This window comes from Phocoena phocoena, chromosome 6 (genome assembly GCF_963924675.1).
Source record: "Phocoena phocoena chromosome 6, mPhoPho1.1, whole genome shotgun sequence".
In the NCBI taxonomy this organism is placed as follows: domain Eukaryota; kingdom Metazoa; phylum Chordata; class Mammalia; order Artiodactyla; family Phocoenidae; genus Phocoena; species Phocoena phocoena.
This window is the reverse complement of record NC_089224.1, coordinates 7244241-7255653: the sequence shown is the minus strand read 5'-3', so window position 1 is coordinate 7255653 and position 11413 is coordinate 7244241. Positions and strand designations below refer to the sequence as shown.

General features: G+C 38.7%; 1 protein-coding gene across 1 annotated transcript in view; it reads left to right on the top strand.

Moving 5' to 3' along the window:
* The first annotated feature begins 4850 nt into the window (after nt 1-4850).
* FBXO8 (F-box protein 8) overlaps nt 4851-11413 on the top strand; it is a 38880-nt gene continuing 32317 nt past the window's right edge. Inside the window, exon 1 of the mRNA XM_065879156.1 lies at nt 4851-5103. The gene's annotated coding sequence lies outside the window, so the exon portion shown is untranslated. The remainder of the gene's footprint in view (nt 5104-11413) is intronic.

The window sequence follows — 11413 nt, the reverse complement described above, 5'->3', positions numbered from 1 at the left end:
TGTCCTTCAATAGCCAAATGAGTTTAAAAAATTAACACATCCATACGACAGGACATTATTCAGCAATAAAGAAAGAGCTATGAAGCCACAAAAAGACACGAATGGACCTTAATGCATATTGCTAAGTAAAAGGAACCAGTCTGAAAAGGGTACATATTGTTTGGTTTCCATTTTATGATATTCTGGAAAAGGCAAAACTGTAGAGACAATAAAAACTACAGAGACCACGGCTGCAAGGATTCAAAGGTAAGAGGGAGGGTCACATACAGGTAATGTGCAAAGCTACCTCACAGAGGGGGTGGATGGAAAAGCTGCTAAGTAACTCTGGGAATGAGTGGAGCCTGTGAGACTAAAGGCACAATGAGCTGCACAGAAACACTGTACTCCAGTGTATAAAGTTGTTTCCCGTGTACATATGAGTTAATTCCACATACATGCTGGAATTGAACAGTTAAGCAAATGGATGGCTAAATAGTAGAAGCCAGGATTCGCACTGCCGGGGTGGGAGTTTACAGATAAGCAAGGGGACGAGATTGGAATGAGCCACGCCTCATGGTTTAGTTAGACGTGCAAGTATGAACTCATGTTTAGCTTAGTATAGATGCAGAATATGTGTAATGCTGGATTCCTGGAGAAATGGCCAATTCTAGGACTGGGTCAGGAAATATATGAGATGAGCCTGAGGCATTATATAATTCTAGAAAGTAAGAAATTACACACAAAACAAACAAACCAATCCCACACGTATGTCATAGGGACACAGGAACCAAATGAAACAGCTTCCAGTGGTCAAAGCTGAAACAACAACAAACTCAGGCATTTGATAAAATTCAACATTTAGGATATAATTCTTAGGACGTTAGGAATAGAAGGGAACTGCCTGCAGTTATCTGCAGGATACCTACAAAAAATTTGCTGCAAACATCATATGTAAAGGTGAAATACTGAAAGCTTTCTTCCTGAGACTGGGAAAAGGCAAGCTTATCCACTCTCACCATTTCTATTCAATACTGTACTAGAGGTCTTAGACAGTACAAAAATACAAGAAAAAGAAATAAAAGGAATAAAGACTAAAAAGGAAGAAATAAAAATGTCATTAGTCACAGACAACATAATTGTATTTGAAAAAATCCAAAAGAAATCAAATGGATTTAGCACGGCTGCTGGATAGCAGGCCAATATACAAGTATCAATTGTTATTTCTCTGTACTACCCAAATAGTTTCTAAATTATGTTTAAATATGTTAAAAAATATATGTGTAAATAATTCACTAGCCTCCAATATCATAAACATGTGAATAAATCTAAAACGGATCTGTGAGACCTCAAAACAAAAAATCCAGAAAACTTCACTGAGATAAAGAAGCCCTAAATAAGAGGTCTACATCTTGAGCAAGGATTTAAAGACTCAGTAAGTCGATCCATAATTCAATGTATTCCCTCCATGCCATCCCTCCCCAAAACTCCCTGCAGTTTTTTAAAGGTGGAAATTGACAAGCCGATTCCAAAATTTGCATAGATATGCAAAAGATAAACAATAAATAACACAATGCTGAAGAAGATCAAAATTGGAAAATTCAACCACTGGATAGTGAGACTCAGTATAAAGTTAAATTTAGAATTATTGAAAATATCTACAAACAGAACAATGGAATGGAATAACGTACAGAAACAGACCATGCATACGATGACACTAGACTTATGACAAACTTGATGCAGAGTAGCCCTGGAAAATGGATGGTCTTTTTCAATAAATGGTACTGTGTCAACTGAATATCCAAATGGGATAAATAAATCCTGACCCCTTGATGTAAAGGGTACCTCACATCCTTCATAATTAATTCCAGGTATGTTGTTGAAGATCTACATGTAAAATGTAAGACAAATAGAAAAATAGGTCACTGACATTAAAAACAAAACAGAACAACACATAAATCAGGTGAAGTAGAGTGAGTACGGTCATTTCCCCCTAGTCAACATCCCAGCAGCTGCCTAGGATACAAATCACCTTCTTACACACCTTCCCTATATCTACACATAACCAGAGGTGGGCTAGCAATTCCCCAAATCCTAAATTTAGTAAGCTTTCTATTTTAAGCCACTGGCCACCCAGCTCTGTACCCTTTCCTCCTCTTAAAGAACATAGAATATTCCTGTTCCAAGCTTCCTCTCCTTTATCAAAATGGTAAAGAACACGTTATTGAATATACTTTTAAATGCTCACGCGTGGGTTTTAGTCAATATTTTTCAGCCAACCAATTACTTCAACTAAACACATTTTTAGGCAGAGGGAATTTCAAGTAGTGTCAAATGGGAGGGAACTAGAGAAAAGAGGAAGTGATCCTAAAAATCACATTCTACAATATATTGGCCAAGAAGGGTAAACCTTCTTTAACATCTTTTAGGATGACTGGGGGATTTATGTGCATATGGAAGCGGTTGAAGATGACTTCCCAAGACCAGTCATATTTTCCTGGGAAAGACAAAGTGGGAACTAATCTGGCTGTTGAATGCAAAAAAATATATATTCTTGGGTGTTGCCCCTGGCCAATATAGTAGGTGTTAGCTCGTTTTAAGTTCCAGACCCACGTATCGTAACACAATTCTTCTAGGGGGACCTTTTCTCCTAAGACATTCTATAATTTTAATATAAATTTTATCTCTTCCCACAGACTTCCTTTAATCCTTTCAGATGTATGTTCCATCTTTGCGGTACATGGAATTTTTGTCTTATTTAACACTTTAAGGTATCTTTCCGTCCTTCCTTTCTCTGAAGTCCTGTAACATATACCAATGTCTCATTATTTCTACCTTTGGTAATGGAATTTCTGACAACAAAGTATGTCCCTGGAACACATCCTCTTCAGTACCAGCAGAATAAATATTTTGAAGAAGAGTAAGATACAGGTACAGCTGGGATCTGCAGGTGAAAGAGATAAGTGATAAACAGGATAGAAAAAACAAAGGGGTTAAAACATTTTTGAGTATTATAGAAAAAAATTACAGCTACTGCTCTACACTTTCATGAAAGGCTTTACTTTTCTATTATAAAACTGAAAAAAACCCTAGAAATTAAGACATTAAAAAAAAAGCCAATTTAGGACTTGTGCACATTTAAACATAGTAGTTTCAGACATGAAAAGTAACTTTTTAAGAAATCGCTTAACATTTTCGCTTTATAACCCTTATAAAAAGAAATTAAAAGACAAAAGCATATATCACTCAGCTTGTAGCACAGATTCAACCATTAAGATGGTCTCATATTGCTTCCTAGCTTCCTCCAGAGAGTTCTCTGCTACTAGTTAGGTCTGCCCCACTGAATTTATTACAGGAGACATCGTGGAAATGGTATAAAATAGCATTTTTAAGATTTTTAATCTAGTTGAATCTCACCGTTGTTAGAGGTCATTAAATGATGCCTTCCAATGGAATGCCATTGAACTCAGTGATTTTTGTTCAGAATGAAGCAACTACACCGACTGGTGTAAAGATGACGGTCGAGGGCTAAGAGTTTGTGACAGCTCATAACGCTAAATATTATCTATCAAAAATAGAGGAGAGGGCTTCCCTGGTGGCGCGGTGGTTGAGAGTCCGCCTGCCGATGCAGGGGTCACGGGTTCGTGCCCCGGTCCGGGAAGACCCCACATGCTGCAGAGCGGCTGGGCCCGTGAGCCATGGCCGCTGAGCCTGAGCGTCCGGAGCCTGTGCTCCGCAACGGGAGAGGCCACAACAGTGAGAGGCCCGCGTACAGCAAAAAAAAAAAAAAAAAAAAAAAAAAAAAAAAAAAATAGAGGAGAAAATTGGGGAAAACGGGGAGTAAGGGTCAAGTATATAACTCTGTAGGATTGCTGTGTTCATATATAAAACCGTTAAAAGGTTTGTGGATAATTTTAGAAAAACAGTCTACTACAGCCCTAATTCCGGAATCCAAATTTCAAGATTGATTTTTTTTTTTACGGTAAGGGAAAAAGCGGAGAAACACTGAAACACTAGGGAAATGTAAAGCAAGGAAAACATCAACTATTCTCAGCTCTTCCTTCTCATCAGTATTTCCGAGGAGCCGGACTGCCCCTCAGCTCAGAGGCTCCAACAGCAAGAATCGGTCCGTCTAGGACTTCCCACCCTAAGTTACAACCTGATCTGAGAATATGAGCTCTTCCCATTTCTTCGTTATCAAAAGGATATCCCAGTCGGGTTCATGGGCAAGGCACGTCTAGCGCTCTCCTCCCTTGCACTTGATTTAAAAGGATGAAAAGGCAGCCCTGGTCACTCGCCCCAGCCGGGGCCTCGGTTAGGGCAGCAGAGAGAGGCGACCCCGGCCCATCCCGGGGCGCAGCCCCGCCTGCACCCCCGCGCTCACCCAGCAGCGGCCGAGCAAAGAACAGGCTCCAAAGGCCTCCGGCCCCGCACAACGGGCAGAGGAGGTGGTAGCATGTGCAATCCCAGAGCCCCAGGAGCCCAGCCTCCAGCAACGACTCCCTGCGGCCCGACGCCGATGCCGGGACGCGCTTCTCCCGCCGACCGTTTGTATTCTGAGCAGCGGGTGGAAGCCCGCCACGCACCGCGGCAGGACCTTCCAAGCTGCCGGCGCCCCTGCGCTCCTGGATTCCCCGCTGCAGATTCCACAGCACGTTCGTACAGAGCCCTGGAAAGACTGACCGTGCCGAGAGTCTTTTCTACGTCCAGTCCGATCCCAAGGTGCAGATTCGAAGTCTGCCCGGTTCTGAGGCTCACAGGGGCTCGGACTGCGAAGTGAGAGACCGGGACTCTGTGGCGAATCGTAGATCGAGGGGATAAAAATACTTCTTCTTGAAGCGCCCCCGAATACGGACGTCACTTCCGGCAACAATAGGAAACGTCAAAACTCGGAGAGTCGGCCGCTCAGGCTGCTGCAGCCTGGGGCACGCTGAGTTCGGAGGGATCAGGTGCTGTTTCTGGGATTCTCCCCGACCTCACCTCCACCAGCGTGAACAAATAAAGTTTGAACCGGCTTCTCCATGGCCTGGGCACCCCTTCCCGGCTGAACCATTTTCTTTTTGGCTGAAAGCCCCCGCCCAGAGGCCGATTCGTCGCGGCGGCGGTGGGGAATCGCAGGTCGCTCAGGTAAGGGTGTCCTCCTAGATATTTCAGAGTTCTTGCCTCTCTTCCCTGTACACCCCTACTTTTCTTCTCGGAAATGATGACCATCGGTGCTCCAGTTGGCAGAAACTTGCCAACCAGCGAGACTTTGGAGCCAATGGCTGTGCGAAGCACCTTGAGTGACAGCGGTGTTGGCTAATTAAAACGAGGAATCCGTGTCAGGAGGCGGGAGTAGGTGTGCTCCTTGTGTTCCTGGGTCACTGGGGACCCCTAGGTCAGCTTGGGACCCCAGGTAGGACCCGGCTTCACTCTGAAATAAAGCCGGGAAACAGCAGAGGTTACGCTCTTCTAGCCCAGGTGTTGCTTTCCAAGTAGAATGTGTTTTTGGTGCATAGGCAGAGTTTTTGGCTCTTAACATACTTTTTACAGTAACGTGAATGCAAACATATCCAGTTAAGGTCACGATGGATTGCCAGTTGCTTCAGCCGTTAAACTTTGGTTATAAACTCGGCAGATTCTTAACTTGTCTCTTGCTTGTTTCTCTGTGACTAGGTTCTAGTTTCTTATATGGTGGGTGCTCACTTTATTATTAAAATTGGGTGAAATCACAAATGGATCCCAATCCTCAGTCGTTTAAGGGTTTTGTTTTATTTTTAGGTTCTGTATGTATTTAGTAATTTAATAATTGAATCTACTTCTTTTAACAAGTGGAGTCTTTATTTTCAAGGATCCCAGGTATTTCCATATCAATAGATTATGACCTTTATTATTGCAAAGTGAAGCTAATTTATGTTTTCCATTTCAGCTTTACATATATTTTTTTAATGTTGCAGCTGGTGACCATATTTCTGGGGTAGGGAGAATTTTTACCCCCTACGAAAATGGTTCACAAACTTGAGCAGATATCAGAATTAAGAATAAATTTTATTCTCTTTTCGCGTTGAGTAGGAAACTCGCCATTTTTATCCAGTTAACTTGACAGTTTGTCTGAGATACTGTATACAGTATGGCAGCTGACTTTCGCTCAAGTGAGCAATCCAAGAGAGAGCACCCAAGACTCTCTCTAGTCTTCTGTAAGCTAATCTCAGAAGTGGCATCCCATCACTACTGCCATATTCTGTTGATAGGAGTCAATAAATCCAACTCAGTCACTGTGGAGAGGATTACACAAGGGCGTGAGTCCCAAGACGCAAGGGCCTATGGGAGCCATTTAGAGGCGACCTAACACAGACACCCTGGCTAATAACTTTTAGGAGTTAATAGATAGAAATAACTGAGCAAAAATAGGCCTGATTGTAATGAAATAGACAAACTTATACATGGATTTTATTTCTTGGAAAGTTGTTTTTTTTTTCCTGGGGGGGGGTTGTCTTTTTTTTTTCTGCTAAATGCCTGAAGAGAGGCTTATTATTTTTCTTGGAAGGCTTTGCTTGAGGAATGACATGTGTGAGAGGAAAGTTTGTGTTTTTAAGGTGTACGTGAACAGAGCATATCACAACTGGAGACTGTGTATTCCTTACCCATTGCCATTTTATATGGTTGAAATGGTTTCAAAATAAACATGAGCAAAGATAGCTTTAAAGGTGGAAAGAAGTTAGGAAAGGCTAGAGGTAAACCTTTCTAGTGTAGAAAGAATGTGGCAGTCTGTATGTTGGTATGAGAGCACACGGGTGGGAGAGGTCTGTCTGAGAACAGAAATGTGTTTGTGTGTTTGTTTTTAAGCATTATTAGATGTCAGGTACCACCTTCTTTCAGCATTACCTGGGCGCATATCACCAGCACAGCTTTTGTCAGTGAACCAAATGAGCTTATTGGAAATGAAAGGTACGGGCTTCCGGGTTTATTGTGACACTGTTTTGGCCTTGACCCACTGTAAAATTGCCTATGCTTCTTCCAGGTTTGAAAGATGTTGTCATCTTTTATACCTCAGGTGCTTAACGCCAGCCCGACTGTGTCAATCCTCAAATTGTAGATTTGGCTTTTAAATAGGTACTCCCTATCAGGTTAACATAGTTGATTTATAGTAGGTTACAACCAATTAATTAGTGTAGTTTTGGGTCCTTAGATGTCTGCTAAATTTAGTTTTGGCCCCTTAGATGTCTGCCAGATTTTAAACAGGTGCTTGCTAAAATAACACAGTTGAAATACTTCATTCACAAAATATCTTATGGTAATAACTAGATAAGCTGAACCATGTCTTGTAATTTATTACACTTATTATCAGTTTAATAGGGAATGTTTTGTGTGTTTATTGTGCTTAGAATTGCATAAATTAAAAGATAGTTATTTTCCTTATTTCACGATACAAAAACATGAATTACCAAGAAATTACCTTTTCTTTGATCACAAAGCATTGAAATTAGTCATTCAAATTTATGATTTTATCATTCATTACTTAACCAACTGCTATGTATTGATACAACTCTCTTTTTTTCCTACATTTTGATTCAGATTTGGAAACTGAGGCTAATCCATTGGCTGACCTATGATAATGTGTCAAAATCATTAACATGAAGTCTATGAATTATACATTAACTCACGTTGCATTTCCATTGAATTATTTTACTTACTATTTTAAAACAACTTTAATGAAATACATCCACTTCTAGAAATTTATGTTCTCCATTTCTTTATTTTTTTCTCGTGGTTTTGTTTTACTGACATTTATTGACATAGATTCTCCAGTGAAACTTGAATGAGTTTATATTCTATTTAGGGCAAGTGCTTTTGTGATGTAGATAGAGATGAGAAAAGATATTTGCTTTCAAGTTTAGGCTGTTTGGGAATTTAGCTCTGTGATCAGCAGTTTGTGTATTCTGCAAGAGCAGATTGCAGGGGATTTCATAAGCTATTTGAAAGAAGGAACAAGATTTTAGCAAGTGAGCCATGCTTGGAGAGCCCCTATCTGCTCATCCTGAGCAGTGATTTGTAGAAGTCATGGACATGGGGGGAAAGAGATGGAAAGGACAGGTGCTAAATACACATACACAGGCACACATACGTCCATCTCCATCACCTCTTCCTTTTATTTTAATTTTTTAGGATTTTCTCATTTTTATAGGATCATAGAATTTTATAGCAAAAAGAGAACTTAGGGATCATCAAGTTCAAAACCCGCTTTTTACCGGTGAGGAAAGTGAGGCTTTGAGTATTGTGCCCTCTACTCACAACTAGTTGAAGGAGCCTGAATCAAGCTCATGTTTTGTGTCAGTCTGTTTTCATTGTTAGATGTTTTCTCATCTCACTTCTGACTTTCCTATTGGCTCCTGTCAATATTTATTTTATGTTAATACCTTGTCTTATTTGTGTAAAAGCAATTCAGTGAGAATTACAGTTTTTGTTTTGTTTTCCCATTTTTTTTATTATGGTGAAATATACATAACATAAAATTTACCATCTTAGCTTTTTTTTTTAATTTTTTGCAGTACGTGGGCCTCTCACTGTTCTGGCCTCTCCCTTTGCGAAGGGGCCCAGCCGCTCCGCGGCATGTGGGATCTTCCCGGACTAGGGCACGAACCCGTGTCCCCTGCATCGGCAGGCGGACTCTCAACCACTGCGCCACCAGGGAAGCCCCATCTTAACCATTTTTAAGTGTACAGTTCAGTGGCATTAATAAACACATCGTTTTGTTTTTTAATTCCCCAACTCTCATAGGAATGGCTTTGCAGTCAGTGGGCATGGAGTGTGGTGTGCCATGAGGAGGTAGGTTGGGATGTGCTGCCATGACCACTGCTGATTGCAGTTGGGTTGAGTAAAGAGTGCAGTTAAAGAATCAGTGTAATTAAAAATAATGCCAGTGAGAAATTCAATAAATTTATTTTATTTGAAAGTTAAAACAGACAGTGGAACATCTCTTGCAAAAGAAGCTGAAGAAATAAGTGAAATTAAATAAGCCCCCAATTCTCTGCTTTTTGGTTACATTTTAAATGACATCTTAATGTTTACATTTGTTTAAATACCATTTGGTAACACTCATTACAGAATCAAAGAACAGGAAAAAACCTTCAGAAAACAAAGTAATATTGTAAATCTTTTTCGAATTAAAATAAAAACCTACAATGGTATGCTTTTTAGTAGCAAAAACTGCTCTTGCAGGACCAGATCTTTAAATTTAATGACTGGTTTTTTTTGTTTTGTTTTGTTTTTTTATGTTTTTAATGTACCCTGTGACCTCTTAGTACTTAGCTATTTCCCTTTTCTCCTGAAAAAGGCCTCCTTGTGGACTTACCCTTCCTTCATTTCTCTACAGTTGTTGCCTTTCAGTGTTAGAAGTGTGATTGGTTATCAGGTTTTTTTCTTTTCTTTTTTTCCCCTCTACTCAGTCTGTTCTAAACTACTTTGGTGGTCTGCTCTTTTGGAAGTAGAGAAGTAAATGTTGGGCTGCCAATTTGGTTATATATGTATAAAATATTTTCTCATAGAATCTCCCATGTTCTTATGCCTTTGAGTAATATCACATGATAACACTTAAAAAGATTTTTAAAACCTAAAGTAACCAAAAATCTAGTTGTTACTTTCTCATTGGAAAAAAATTGAAAATCTCTAAGAAGATATAAATGAGTGAATTTCCTCATCTTTAAGGCAATAGAATTTGCATGTTAGAGATAATTCTTTTGGTACACATTTTAGATCTTTATCTGAGATAGGAAATTTCTTATTTGTAAACCCCACTATTTAGACACTTAAGAAATATTGAAAAAAACTAACCATTTATAATGAGTGTTTAAAGTAGCTCATTCATGTCACTCATAAAGTAGCTCATTCATGTTAAACCCGTGATTTAACACTGCTTGCTCAGGAAGAGACTTTATGGAATCTCGTTTGCTTCAGACAAAAGTGTTTAAAGCAGAATGCTTTCCTGAGACCTCCAGGCTGCTTTGTGTTCTTCCCATCTTCCACTGCGTGTCATCCATCCATCTAAATGGTGCATAATCCATTCTTTATTACATATATTTGTTTCCACAGCATGTGCTATTTGAATGCTTAGTGCCATAAAATTGCTAAAAGCAGTGGTACAGTGTGTTCTTTTAGAATAGTACTTTATTTGATGTTTAACTTGTTACATAGGGATGTTTTGATTAAAGCTGTTTAATATATTTTAAAGATAATTTTATATTAGATATACCAACAGGTATTAATAAAGTAATCTCTATCATTCTTTTGTGGAAATACTCTACTCTTTTGAAAAGAGAACAAGACATTACAATAACAGAAAAGTATTGTTCTCATAAACGTTAATAATTAACTTGATAGAGTTCTTGGTAATTAATCTAATCTATGCTGCGTCCTAAGTGGAAGTGCCTTTGTGCTATGTTACAACAGATTTGTTTAGACTACCACTGTATTTCTTTTTTAAAAAATGAGAAAAGTGCATCCAAAATATGTCAGAAAAATATAGCTGTTTCTCAGATTTTTGCATTAGAAAAAAGGAAATGAGTCAGGGCGTACATACTGCTTTGCCAATTAAAAGATGCTTTTATATATGTTATCTCAGTTAAGGCTTATAGCAGTCCTGTAAAATAGATAGGAGTGATTTCCCCTATTTTGTAGGTAACCGAAGATCAGAAACCTCGTTTGAAATATCTAAGGTCATACAGCATATGGCATAACTGGAACTCCAACTTTAAATTCACTCTCCAAAGTAGCAGTGTCAAGAAAACCTATACATTTCTCTCAAGCACACATCATAGAGCCCACATTCTCTAGTCTCAGCATAATAAAGCTAGATATTAATTTTAAAAACCAAAAGGCCTAAATACTTAGATTAAGAAATACAGACTTCTAAATTATCCGGTCAATGTGTAAAAAAAGTACTATTATTATTGTCGCTGTTATTTTCATAGAAACAAGGATATCTAAGTAGTAAGGAGATTAAACAACTTACTGATTTTTAAAATATTTTTACCAAATTGGATCATTATTCCCACAAATCAGAAATATTATAAAATTGGAATTGAAGCAATCCAAATTAAATCACATTAGTTTATGTACTTTGATTTTTAATGAGTAGTTAAACCAATTTTCTTTAATGTATTTTGCATTTATGCTGGGTTTTTTTTTATTAGACCAAGTAACAGGCACACATCAGTCCTTTTGCATTTATACTGTTACTCCATTATTGATACTTCCTAGGTAAATAGTCAAAACATTATTATAGATCTGTATCCTTAAGTATTCGTATTCCTTGATTCTGTCTTCTTTTAATCTATACAGTACATTCCACGAAGTCAGAGGTGATTCATAGGTCATAGATTTTTAATAATTAGTTGGGTATCCTTAAATCTAAAATAGTTACTATTTGTCACAGACACTAGGCTTGCTGTGTCCTTGGTCA